Genomic DNA, 14,354 nt, shown 5'->3' on the forward strand with positions numbered 1-14,354 from the left:
CCCTATGCCAGACTGAGTGTGCCCACTGATTCCTGTGGAAGATATATTAATAATGCATGAGAGATGGGACAGAAATCAATGATAGCTGCACTTTATGGGGGCACATGGGCAATGTGTGGCACTTCCAAAAATAAACAGATTAAAAACTACATCATGTGAGGAAAATGGGGTGGCAGTGATTAGGAGAGGGAGCATGTGCTAAGGTGATTGATTCTTTGGAGATCATTTTGTTGGCAAAATCCTTCCCCAGGAGGAGTGTGTGTTGTGAGAATGGAACACCTGGAATTGATGAGAAACGGATGGGAGGTATAAACCAGAAGGTGAGGGAGCTGGATGCTAAGTACAGTGCGCTGAAAGGAGCAGTCATTGTAGAGATCAGGGAATGGGTGTGTAGAGTCAGAAGGAGATCCTGGGGGATCAAATATTTAGGGATCATTGGGGTTGTAACAATCTTGGGGCATGAACCCCTGGAACAATACTTAAAATGGTGAAATCTGAGGTGATAAAGGTGTCATTTGGGGACATAAACAAGTGATTTAAGGGAAAAAAGTAAAAAGTTAACTCTATAGAGGCTGGAAAGAATTAAGCAGTTAAACTTTGTAAAAAATGTTAAAAAGGACCATGTTAATAAAAAAGAATTCTTGGTTTCTTTGCAGCCATTCTGAAGGGAAAATGGGCCCTTTTCCAAAAGAGTGCCTGTAAATAATCCATATATATATACAGCTATGCAAAAACAAAGCAGTGTAAAGAAATGTTAAAAAAAAGAAAATGTATGTATCTATTTGTCTGTGAAAATATGTAAAGTTCTAAAAATCTAAACCAGCATATCTGGTTTGTAAAACTCCTGTTTTGAAGGTGTAAGAAATTGATTTTGTTTTTGTTTTTAATGCCACTACAAATTCATTTAACTCTTTAATTCAAAGTTGCAAAACTGACAGACCTTTTTGCAAGACACAGGTAATTAGTGTTGTTTGGCTTTGGGATTTAGCATTTAACCCTTAAGGGGTAACTTAATTCTTTACAAAAATTAAAATGTTTTTAAATAAAGACCAAGTCATGGCTGCAATAGGGCAGTCAAAATCAGGAAAATAAAAAAGATTCTAAAGTCTTTTTGTTTGTTTGTTTGTTTGTTTTGTAACAATAGCAAATAAAAGCTGTAATAAAAAAATAAAAAATTAACAACAATTGGTAAAGCATTAGCCTTAAATCGATAACAGTAAAAAAATAAAATATGCATGCTGTGCCCCAGGTAAATTTTACTGTTTTAATATCTTTGTCCCTTTGTCTAATTCCTGCTCTTTTATCTGTATAAATAAGACTGTTTGGGCCTTGCATGGCCACTCACATATTCTGAATGTTATTGGCGAAGCGCTGCGCTAATAAACAAAGTGGTCTAACAAATTGTAAGTCCTAATTCTAACTTTAACAATAGCTATCCCACAGTTCCCACAGTCTCCGCTGCCCATTGGAATTCTGAGTTGAGATCTCAATGCATGATGGGGCAAAAACAGTGTCGCAGGTGGTTCTGGGTACATGTCGTCAGGCCTCTCTCTCCCTCCCTCCGTGAAAGCAACAGCAGGTAACCGTACATCTCCTGGGTGCTGGCAGATGTGGGATTGCATTGCTACACAGCAGCAGCTCATTGCCCTTTGGCTGCAGATGGTGCATTACCATTGGTAGCCATTGTCGTTGTACTCCTGGGTGCTCTTTTAGCCGACCTTGGTAAGGTCGGTCAAGGGCACCTGGGCAGTCATGGGAGTGACTCAGCCAGGTCATTTCCATCTTCTGCCAAACACCCAGGAGGTGACGATGGCTAGCACTCGTACTGCACCATCTTCTGGCAAGCAGCCAGGAGATGATGATGGCTAGCAATCGTAATGCAGCATCTTCTGCTGAGTACCCAGGAGATGATGATGGCTAGCACTCGTACTGCACCATCTGCTGCCAGTCTAAGATATAAAAGATAGATGGAGTGGATCAAAACAAGAAATTGACCTGATTTGTTTGGTGAAATCAATGGCCTGCTAAACCCAGGGTTTTGAGTTCAATCCTTGAGGGGGTCATTCTGGGTGACAGTTTGTGTTTCTCCTTGATGCAAAGCCACCCCTTTTGTTGATATTAATTTCCTGTAAGCCATGTCGTCAGTCGTCCCTCCTTCCATCAGAGCAACGGCAATTGCTTTCACGCAAAACCAGGCGAGGAGGCAACGGTAGCACCGTGATGAGAATGATAAGGACATAGACATGGTCATAGACTTCTCACAAAGTACGGGCCGGGCAATGTGCCCCAGCAATGTGCACATCATGCTGACGAGCTCTGCATGAGCTCTGCATGGTCACCTGTGCTGATCAACTTGCCATGCTGGCCAAACAGGAGATGAAATTCAAAAGTTCGCGGGCCCTTTCCTGTCTACCTGGCCAGTGCATCTGAGTTGAGAGCACTGCCCAGAGCAGTCACAATGGACCACTCTGGGATAGCTCCCAGAAGCCAATACCGTCGAATTGCATCCATGCTACCCCAAATTCAACCTGGTAAGGCTGATTTCAGCAATACTCCCCTCATCGGAGGTGGAGTAAAGAAATTGATTTAAAGAGCCCTTTAAGTAAAAAAAAAAGGTCTTCATCCTGTGGATGGATCCAGGGTTAAATTGAGGTAACACTGATAAATTCGACCTAAAGTCATAGTGTAGACCAGGCCTGGGATTACTCATAGATCCCTTTGATTATGTAGAAATGTGTCCCCCTAGTCTGTGTGGTCTACATAAGACCTTGGATGCAGCTGTTCTTTAATGGTACCACTTTGGTCTCAAGTATTAGAGGTGTGATTCCTTGGACACTCTCCATTACCTGGGTTAAGAGATGGGAGATCATGGGCCATTTCGTTAAAATAATATTTCTGCTTCCACTTCTGATTTTCTTTCATCTTCTGTATGGTTTCATTGTTATGAGATTTCAGTAAATTCTCAGTAATTGGTAAATTGTACCTGATCCTTCTTCCCATTAACATCAGAGCCGGAGGAAAGCCATTCTCCAGGGGTGTACTTTGGTAAACCAGTAATCCTTTATACAAATTATCCCCACTGTCAAAAGTCTTTTTCATAAGGTTCTTTACTGTCTGTATAAATCTTTCCACAAATCCATTTGATTGGGGATAATTTAGATTTGATGTTTTGTGATGAGTATCCCAATCTATGGCAAATTGCCTAAAATCTGCCCTGGAAAGTTGCAGTCCATTATCGCTAAAGACTTCATCTGGAATTCCATGCTTGGAGAAGATTCCCTTCATGCTAGCTATCACTGACTAAGTATTGTGCAGTGTGCCGATGTCTGGATGCAGAAAATAATAATCTGTAACTCTTAAATAATCCTTTGGTTGCCAGGTAAATAAATCCATGCCTACCTCCTCATAAATCCTTTGTGGAACTGGATGAGGTCTCAGTGGCTCTGCCTGTTGGCATGGCTTGTATTTCAGCATGAAAAGCAGTTTCCGACCACATGAGTAATGTTAAGATTGATCCGTGGCCTGTACGGCACCTCTTATGCTTGTTGTTTGCACTTATCAAATCCTAAATGACCCTTGTGGATCTTCTGTAGCATTTCTTTATGGAGGCTCATTGTAACTGCAACCTTACTGTCCTTGAAAATCACCCCATCTATCACAGTAAGCTCATGTGTGCAGTTCCAATACTCTCTTATACTTGGACAGCACCTGCGTATTTCTTCAGGCTACACTTTAATTATCACTTCTTTAAGGATTCCCAATGATTCATTTTGCTCCATTTCCTCTCTGATTTGTCGCAGTTTCCTGTTAGCTGTGGGAATTGACTTTACAATCAAATCTACATAGACTTGCAGCTCTGCCTCTAAAGTGTTCTCTGGTTTCTCCCTTTGTCTCTGCTTTCAGTTGCAAAGACAGGAGCTAACTTCAAAATGACTACAGTTTCCTTCTCATTCAGTACTTCTGACATGATCTTGAAGTTCATTAAATAGCAAACCAGTGAATGAGAGAGAAATAAAACTTTAATAAAATGAACTAGACAACTACTGTGTGAACTGCTTCACACAGCTCTCCCCACCCCCACTGCCTCCAGAACATATCTCCAAATTCCTATGGCCATAATACTGTCCATTATGAGGAAGCATCTATAAAGTATAATATTCTACAGACATATCTCTACAAGTATGGTGTTTGTTTAGAAGGGAAAAGAGCTGGGTGCTGTGTTGATAATCATCTTGGGTAGCAGGGGAGTGGAACATAGTGAATTAAAAGGAGGAGACTATTTTAAACGGCTTTATTCCTGTGATTACAGCCTTGAAGGTGTCCATATATCCTGACTGTACTCCCTCCTAGGCTTTTGATTGCCATTACATGCTGTGATGCTCTGTACCTCAGGGGAACACCCTACACCTCCGTGTTCATCTCTATAAAATGATTGTGTGGTATCCAATGCAAAGTTTGTCATGTTGAATGTCTTCGGAAGGCTCATGATGCACTGAGCATGGTTATTATAGTGATGTTATAATAATTGTTACAGTAATATTATAGTTATGTTATAGGTTATAATTTCATGTATATAGTTATGAGGCTGAAAATGTATCCTCATGCCTTAAGGAAAGCCATGCAAAAACTCTCCAAGAACAGAGAGACAGTTCACACCTCATCAGGGCAGGTATGGGACAAACCCAGCCCAGCCTTACAGGAACAAAGGGTGCTGGCCTAGGCAACCTAGGTGCTGGCCTGGTAGACAAACACAAGAATCTGTTAGACTCTCCAGGGAGTCACCCTCCTTCCTTCAGGCAGTTTGGAACTGCGATGAGGTAATGCTCACCTGACTCTGAAGGGCAGAGGGGGTGGGAGAGGCAAAGCCAAGAGGGAAGAAAGGACATGATAAAAGGGAGAGCCATTTGACTTGCTCTCTCTCTCTCTCTCTCTCTTCCACCTCCATCTACAGACATCGCACTAAGCAACTGAAGCAATGACCAAAGGGGAGAACCTGGCTGAAGAGCAACCAGCCAGCCTGTGGTGAGAAGCATCTAAGTTTGTAAGGACACTGAAAGCGTTAAGATCAGCTTAGAATGCATTTTGCTTTTATTTCATTTGACCAAATCTGACTTGCTATGCTTTAATTATCTTTATGGTTAATAAATCTGTTTGTTTATTCTACCTGAAGCAGTGTGTTTGGTTTGAAGTGTGTCAGATACTCTCCTTGGCCTAATAAGCCTGGTACATATCAATTTCTTTGTTAAATTGATGAACTCATATAAACTTGCAGCATCCAGTGGGCATAGCTGGACACTGCAAGAAGGAGGTTCCTAGATTTGTGTCTGGGACTAGAAATATTGGCTAGTGTCATTCAGTTGCACAATCCAAGGAGCAGTTTACAGGCTGGAGGCTGTGCATGAACAGCGCAGGAGTGTGGGTTCTAACAGCAGAGCAGGGTAAGGCTGGCTCCCAGAGTCAAGGATTGGAGTGACCTAGCAGATCACTGGTCTGGATAACACCAGAGGGGAACGTCACAGATGCCCAAATCCTACATCCAATAGTTTGGTATTTTTTCATAACACTTTAGTTTGCAGTGTTAAGTTTGCAATGTCTACTCCGATGCAATAAGAACTCTTTCTTCAATATTCTGTGTTGCTTAGTCCTTGGTATTAGGGTCTGATTTCAGATGTCATGTTTAAAAAGTGCTCTGGAGCATCTTCTTTAGGAATCCCAAGGAAAAAGAGCTGTTCTCTGGGTGAATGGCAAATTTCTCCGAGATCTCTTGGGGACAATGAAAAGTTCCATTATTGGAGACGTCCTGCAGGCATAGAATTCCTCTTCATGCCTCTATTAAAATTGACAATATATCCTCACCTCATGTAGTGTGTTTGAATTCTTCATCAGCAAAAAGAGAGCAGCAACAGAAATGTAACGGAGAAGGACAGCAGGACTGATAAGATGCATCAGAATGGTGATTGGAAGGTAAGGTCTCACAAGTAGATATGAAAAGGAGTCAGACTATTAATTTTGGAAGAAGAGTAAGATATACAGTTTGAAGGCCATACATGCGGCCTTTTCCCCCCTTCACAATTGTAAGAAGATGAGGCCACTTGGATGGGGAGGGATAGCTCAAGGGTTTGAACATTGGCTTATTAAACCCAGGCGTGTGAGTTCAATCCTTGAGGGGGCCATTTAGGGACCTGAGGTAAAAATCTGTCTGGGGATTGGCCCTGCTTTGAGCAGGGGGTTGGACTAAATGACCTCCTGAGGTCCCTTCTAACCCTGATAGTCTGTGATTACTAGACTCTACTTTCCTGACATCAGCACCTTAGTCTTAACCAGAGACTGACAGAGTTAAGGGGAGAAACTTCCATATAAGAGCTCTTCATCAAATCCCCACTTCATTGTACTGTTTCAAAAAGCTAGAGACAGATTCTAGGAGACCCAGACATAAGCCTGTGTGTCTCTACTTTTAAAATTGGAGCCTCTACTGCTACTGTAATATACCTAATAATGAATATGAGGCTGCAAAGCAGGGAAAATTTTCTGCCCCTATTTCTTGGTTAAAGAATCATAAGAAAAGGATCAGTCCTGAGGCTCCGAGCACTAAGACTATTCAGAAGCCTGAGATGAAGCCCTTTCATATTCTTCAGAGGTTTTTCCTTCCTTAGACAACACAATGAGACTGGGAATGCTATGATAGCACCAGGTGGTTTATCTGAGTCTTATTCCACTTCTCCCCTCCAAAACCCTTGCATCAGGCTAGCAATGAGCGTACATACTCGGGGGACCAGGCAAGCATGGACAGCATGTGCTGAAGCCCACGCCGCTGCATCTTCACTGCTATTTTCACCTGTGCTAACTAAATTAAAGCTTGTGGAGGTATGCCTACATTGCTGCAATCAAATCTCCAATGGCACTATAGACATATCCATAGAATTAGCTGGTAGACAAACACTAGGTGACTTCAGAGAAGGGGTCTTAGGCCTGGATCTGAGAGCAGCTGCAGCATATTCACTCCAGTCTTTCAAGCTGACAGGTTTGTCCCTTGAGAGGAGAAGCCCTGCCCCGCACATGGGCTACAAGGACAGACACTTGGTGACCAATAAGACCAGGACGCCTAGGTACACGATCCCACAGCAGGCAGGTATCAGTCACCCACACAAAGCGGAGGAGAGACCATTAATTTGGGTCACAGGCTGGAGAGGCAGGTTGGAGAGTGTATCAGTTGAGTTAGAGCTTTCCTGCTGGTTGGGTGTCTGGGGTTTATTACTTTAGGCTCCCATGGGTCTCTTTTGAAGCAATTTACCAGTGGTGGCCCCTTTAATGGTTGTGTGAACATGTTCCCTACGCACTAGATAGTTTGAATTACTGTTGGAGAAAGAGAGAGAGAGAGAAAATGATGGAGTCGAGTCACCCTGAATTTAGTAGATATCATCCACGTTTGGGCAGTCACACAGGGCAGTGTAATTTGTGTTACCATAGCTCTTTTAGTATTTGTTTAACAGGGTTTTCTGCTGTTATAGAAGGCCTGTATTTGGTTAGTTTGAAAGAAAAGAATTGTTGTTTTGAGAGGGTCTTTGTTTTTTTTAAGTATCAGGGGGTAGTTGTGTTAGTCTGGATCTGTAAAAGCAGCAAAGAGTCCTGTAGCATCTTATAAACTAACAGATGTTTTGGAGCATGAGCTTTTGTGGGTAAATACTCACTTTGTCAGATGTTTTGTTTTTTTAGTGCTGTATATGGTGTTTTTTAAGATGGTCTCCAACTTGAAAGGGCACAAGGATGTGATGTGATCTACGAGTTAGGGGTGGTTAATCCAAGTCTTAGAGATGTTTTAATTCAGGCTTTTGGTTGTGGAGGAAGGAGCAAAGTAAATAAGAAGGTGGGGAAATACAATAGGGAACAACCTGGAGGAATAGGACTAGTCTTAATCTCTGGACAGCTGGGGAGAGAGGTCCTTGGAATCTCATCTTTCAGTTTTTTTGTAAAGTAAGATTTTAGCATTTGTGATTTTGAAGACAGCTTTGGAGACATGACCCTGGTATAACTGATGTAATGATACTCTGCAGACTGCCTGAAACAATAGGTATGTGAGGGGTTAAATTCCTCAATTGTCTCAATGGCATGTGAATTTCTTCGCTCTCAAGGCATTGCCAACATGAGCTGGGCTAAGGACTCTGTGTGAGGCAGGAGGAAAGAGGAGCAGGCCAAGTGCTACCACACCAGCAGCCACTGAGATGGATTTTTGGGAACTGTGATGCGGTTTTGTCTTTTGTGAGGTGGGGTCAGAAACGACCCCTGCTGCTACTCCAGCTCAGTATTGCCAATCCCAAATTTTCAAAATCATGAGTCTGGCAGACCAAAAATCATGAGATGAGCTTTAAAATCATGATTATGTAAAAATATTGGATTTCGAGTTCTGATTATTTGCCTTCTGCTGTTTGAGCCTTTAGGGTGCTGCTACTGAAAGGAATGCAGGTGTATAAGTGTGTCTGCTGCCATTCTTTGGTGAGAAAGTGGTTCCATGTCACTATCTCTCTGGGTGGAGGAGAGGACTTCCTTCCAGTATTATTCTAAGTGGGGCCAGAGTGTAAGAGCCAGGGGATGGGGAAGGGCCAAAGTTGGGCCCCAGATTGCCTTAATCGGGTCATGGGTGTGGGTGGTTGTACGGAGAGCAGCGGCAGATTAATTCACTCTGAGATAGAGTCAGGAATGAAAGCACTTGGTGATGAACTGGGGGATTCCAGCTCCTCCTCTCTAGTTTGGGTCCTTATAATGTGTTCATGGCAGTTCCTCTCACTGGATTGAGGTCACTAGCACCATCACCAGCCATTAGAAGGCCTTGTCTAGGCTGGGTATTTGCAAGATTAAGCCTTTTTGAAACCTCAAGCCTTTTTGAAACCTCAAGCTGAGTGCTCCCAATTAAGCGCAGTTAACTCAAGTGATTAATTTAAAACAAATTAACTCAATTTAAAAAAAATTAATCGTGATTAAACACAGTTTCATTTTCACTGTTACACAACAATATAATACTAATTGAAACATATAAAAAATTTGGATGTTTTTCTACAGTTTTAAATATATTGATTTAAATTAGGACACAGAATACAAAGTGCACAGTGCTCACTTTATAGTCTTATTTTTATTTCAAATATTTGTGCTCTAAAAAAGATAATCTCTTTATCGTGATAGTGCTATTTACAAATGTAGATTTTTTTTGTTACACAACTTCACTCAAAAACAAAACAACGTAAAACTTTTGAGCTTACAAGTCCACTCAGTCCTACTTTTTATTCAGCCAGTCATTAAGACAAACAAGTTTGTTTACCTTTACAGAAGATAATGCTGCCCACTTCTTATTTACAGTGTCTTCTGAAAGTGAGAACAGGAGCTCACATGGCACTTCTGTAGCTGATGTCGAAAGGTATTTGGTATCAGAGGGGTAGCTGTGTTAGTCTGGATCTGTAAAAGCAGCAAAGAATCCTGTGGCACCTTATAGATTAACAGACGTTTTGGAGCATTTGCTTTCGTGGGTGAATACCCACTTCTTGGATGCATGTAGGTGTTTGCTTTCTAGATACACTAAACATTCATATGCCCCTTCATGCTTTGGCCACTATTGAGAAGACATACTGATGGAATAAAAAATAATAATATAAAGTGAGCACTGTACACTTTGTATTCTGTGTTGTAATTGAAATGAAAATATTTGAAAATGTGGAAAACATACAAAATATTTAAATAAATGGTATTCTGTTATTGTTTAGTAGAGCATTTAAAACTGTGATAAAGCATGATAATCAATAATAAAAAGTACAATCAAAAGCTTCTTTGTCTATCTATTTGTGAATGAATGCAGGTATGAAGACCCCCGTTGTAAATGGTACCCTTCTGTTCCTCTTTCTTTGTTAAAGTTTGTCTCTGATTTTGGAGGTTCAGGGCCATGTCTCCAAAGGCCCCTACCAAGCACATGTGTTTGGGAGAAGCTGTGGCTTATTCTGTGTCCTCCCAATGGAAGCAAGTGCTAATTTGCATACCACAGGGGAATATTAAATATGCCTTTTGATATTATTTTTGGGGAAATACTTGTTAAGAATGAATCACATCATTATTTAATGTCCAGTGTTATCCTTTGATTTGAATTACTGTTGTGGGGGAAAGAGAGGGAAAGCTGGTGTTGAGTCACCCTGATCTTAGTAGATGTCATGCAGGTCTGGGTAGTCACATTGGGCAGCATAATTTGTGTTACTATAGCTCTTTTAGTATTTGTTTAACAGGGTTTTCTGCCTTGGTAAAAAACCCTTATTTGGTGAGTTTGAAAGAAAAGAATTCTATTTTGGGGGTGGTATCTTTGTTTTTAGTGTTATTTATGTATTTTTTTTAAGTTGGTCTTCTCTGATGTGAGAGGAGTGTGGTGTAATCTGATTTGTAAATTAGTAGTGGTTAATCTAAGTCTTAGAGAATTTTTAGTTCAGGCTTTTGGCTGTGGGGAAGGAGCAGAATAAAAAAAGTGGGGAAATACAATAGGGAACAACCTGGAGGAATAGAGTAATCTCAGCCTCTGAAAAGGTGGACAGGAGGGGAGGGAGGTCCTTGGAATCTCACTTTTCAGTTTTTTTGTAAAGTAAGATTTTAGTATTTGTGATTTTGATTGGGATTCCAGCTCCGCCTCTTTAGTTTGGGTCCCTATAATGTGTTCATGGCATTTCTCACTGGACTGAGGTCACTAGCATCATCACCAGCCATTAGAAGGCCTTCTTTAGACTGGGTATTTGCTTTTATAAACCTCAAGATGAGCTCTCCCAATTAGGCTGTAAATTAAGCACAGTTAACTCAAGCATTAACTTAAATATTAACTCAATTTTAAAAAATTAATCCTGATTAAGCAGAGTTTTTTTTTCACTGTTACACAACAATAGAATACCAATTGAAATGTATTATAAACATTTCTGGATCTTTTTCTTATTTTCAAATATAGTGATTTTACTTACAACACAAAATACAAAGTGTACAGTGCTCACTTTATATTATTTTTATTACAAATATTTCTACTGCTAAAAAGATAATCTCTTTATCATGAAAGTGCAGTTTACAAATGTCAATTATTTTTTGTTACATAACTGCACTCAAAACTAAAACAATGTAAAAGTTTTGAGCCTACAAGTCCACTCGGTCCTACTTCTTGTTCAGCCAATTGCTAAGACAAACAAGTTTGTTTAAATTTACAAGATATAACGCTGCCCATTTCTTATTTACAATATCACCTGAAGTGAGAACAGGCACTCACATGGCACTTCTGTAGATGGCATTGCAAGGTATTTATGTGCCACACGTGCTAAACATTTGTATGTCCCTTCATGCTTTGGCCACCATGCCAGAGGACATGCTGATGTAATCAAAAATAATAATATAAAATGAGCATTGTACACTTTGTATTCTGTGTTATAAATGAAATCAATATATTTGAAAATGTCAAAAATATGCAAAAATATTTAAGTAAATGGTATTTTCTTGTTTAAAAGACCAGTTAAAACTGTGATTAATATTGCCTATCAACACTAGTGCTTGCACTGTTACAACAATGGCTGTAAAGCAGAGAATATCTGATTCTGATTATTTGCCAAAGCTACCACCCAGCTGCTTTGCATAAAAGGGGGCATGGCTTATTCCATGTCCTCCAATGGGAGTAGGTGCTAATTTGCATATCAGATAGGACCAATAAAGATGAAAGTTTGCCATTATATCTGAGTAAAGTCTTTTAAGTATAAATCTGGTCATTGCTACTGTTATCTCTAGGGTTGAAAATACTGTTGGTAAGAGAGAAAGAGAAGTCTCTTTGATATTAGCAAATATTTTCTAGTTTTGGTGCAATTACTCTGGGCAGCATCGTTTGTTTAATTACAGCTTCTTTAATGTTTTTAAAGGGATTTTTTTGTTGGATTTGTGCTGGGAACTTAGTGTCAAGTATCTTCATTTGGCTGGTTTGAAAGATGGTTATTGTTGTTTTTTCTGTTTCTGCTGTTTAGATGTTTGGTTTAATTTGTATTGGTGAATTATGAAAGGAACGTAATCTGCTCAGTGATCTGCTGTTTGTTGGTTACCAAAGTTGAGTCTGACTAAAGGCTCAGAGTTTTACCTCTAGGGGAGTGAGGTGGTAAGGTTAAGAAGAAAAGTACAATGTAAGATCTGTGCTAGGGCAAAAGTCAAAGAAATCGAAGCAGTATCAACCTCTGAAGAGGTGTCTGGAGGCACCCCAATAATGCTGAGTTTTGTGTGGAGCAAATTAATTTGTTGTGGCAAGTGGGCTGTATGTGGCCAGAAAGGCCATTGCTATCTCACATTTTTCTTTTCTTTTTGAAGAAAGTTTCTAGAGCGTGTGGACCATTGCTCGGTTGCTACCATTGGTGCTCAGCCTTATAGTTTCTTGGCTCCTCAGAGCTAAGATCAAGTGTAAGTAGTCTCTTGGCTTATCATACACTGTGATCAAGTGTCTTGATGGTTTTGGTCTTTTGGCCCCAAGATGAAAACCTTGTCTGTGTGTCCTGGGCTGTGAAGTACACACATTATCTTTTAAGTTATATTTGTTCAACAGGCTATTCTGCTTTAGAGAAGACCCTTATTTGGTTAGTTTGAAAGAAAAGAATTGTTGTTTTACAGTATCTGTTTTAAGTTAGTCTCTGATTCAAAAAATCAGCATGATCAGATTTACTAGTTAGTAATGGTTAATGCAAGTCTCAGAAGTTTTTAGTTTAGGCTTTTGGCTGTGGGGAGGGAGCAGAGCAAAAAAAGAAGCTTAAGATGTATAGTAGGGAAGAACCTAGAGGAACAGGAGCAGTATCAACCTCTGAAAAGGTGTGTTGGACAGGTGGGCTGTATGTGGGGAGAGAGGTCCTTGGAATCTCACCTTTCAGTTTTTTGTAAAATAAGACTTTAGCATTTGTGATTTTGAAGACAGCTTTGGAGACATGATCCTGGTGTAACTGATGTAATGATAAAACAACAAGGAATTCTTCTGACACCTTAGAGACTAACAAATGTATTTGGGCATAAGCTTACAGGTGGTCTCTATGTGGCCAGAAAATCCATTGCTAGCTCACCTTTTTCTTTTCTTTTCAAGTATGTTTCCAGAGCTCCTGGATCCAAGAAACCCTTGAAAACGTGACCCTGGTGTAACTGATGCTGATGAGTCTGCAGACTGCCTGGAACAATAGCTCTGTGAGGGGTGAATTTCCTCAATTGTCTCAATGGTGTGTGAATTTCTTTGCCCTGTGCCAATACCAGCCTACCTGGAGAAGAGCAGAGCAGGGTAAGTCCTTCCACACAGGTGGCCACTGGGATGGATTTGTGGTTAAGTACTGGGGCTCCCTGTGATACTGCTCCTGTATCTCTGCAGGATGGAGTCTGAGAGGACCCCTGCAACTATTCCTATTGCTTCTGAAAGGGTGAAGTGGGTTGTGGGTGGGGTCTGTTGCTGCTCCTTGGGACGGATTTTTGCCCCATCCCACTGCTTCCTTTCCGGTGCAGAAAAGGGGGGTGGTTTCCTTCCAGTTCTGTTCTTTGTGAGAGTACAGCCAGAGCGTGAAGGCCAAGAAATGGGGCTGGGCCATTACAGGGCCCAGAATTGCCTTTATCTGGCCAAGTCTGTGTCTGGGGAGGAGTACATTAAATCTCTAAAGCTGTGGATTTGCTCAGTTGTCACCATGAATGCTCAGTCTTCAGTGGAGCTGAGACAGGAAAAGACACTATTTGCACTGGGGAAGCTTATGCCTTTTTGAAATCTTGAAGTGCAAATAGCAGCTGTGCCTGTTAACACTAGCAGTTGCACTTCTACAACTACAGCAGTGGCTGTAATCCAGAGAATCACCAGCCTAGGCCAGGCCTGAAGTCTTCTGTCCAATTAAAAGCTCCTTTGTCTATCTACTAATGAATGAATACATGTTTGAAGACTCCAGTTGCAAATGGTTCCCTTCCATTCCTCATACTTTGATAAAATTTGTCTCTGATTTTGGAGGTTCAGTGCCATGTCTCCAAAGCCTCCCACCAAGCACCTGTGCTTGGGAGGAGCTGTGGTTTATTCAATGTCCTCCAATGGGAGCAAGTGCTAATTTGCATACCACAGGTGACCATTAAATATACCTTTTGACATTATTTTTTGGGAAATACTCGTTAGGAATTAATCATATCATTATTTAATTTCCACTGTTATCTATCAGTTTGAATTACTGTGGGGGGAAGAGAGAGAGGGAGAAGGAAAGCTGGAGTCCAGTCACCCTGACCTTAGTAGATATCATGCAGGTTTGGGCAGTCACACTGGGCAGTGTAATTTGTGTAATTATAGCTTTTTCTTTTTTAATTTATTTTAAAAAAGTATT

General features: G+C 40.8%; 1 non-coding gene across 1 annotated transcript; it reads left to right on the top strand.

Moving 5' to 3' along the window:
• The first annotated feature begins 10,225 nt into the window (after positions 1-10,225).
• Positions 10,226-10,286, top strand: LOC127043425 (U7 small nuclear RNA). The gene has a single exon (XR_007772269.1). It is a non-coding gene; the product is annotated as a U7 small nuclear RNA (small nuclear RNA).
• Positions 10,287-14,354: the final 4,068 nt, after the last annotated feature.

This window comes from Gopherus flavomarginatus, chromosome 1 (genome assembly GCF_025201925.1).
Source record: "Gopherus flavomarginatus isolate rGopFla2 chromosome 1, rGopFla2.mat.asm, whole genome shotgun sequence".
NCBI lineage: Eukaryota > Metazoa > Chordata > Testudines > Testudinidae > Gopherus > Gopherus flavomarginatus.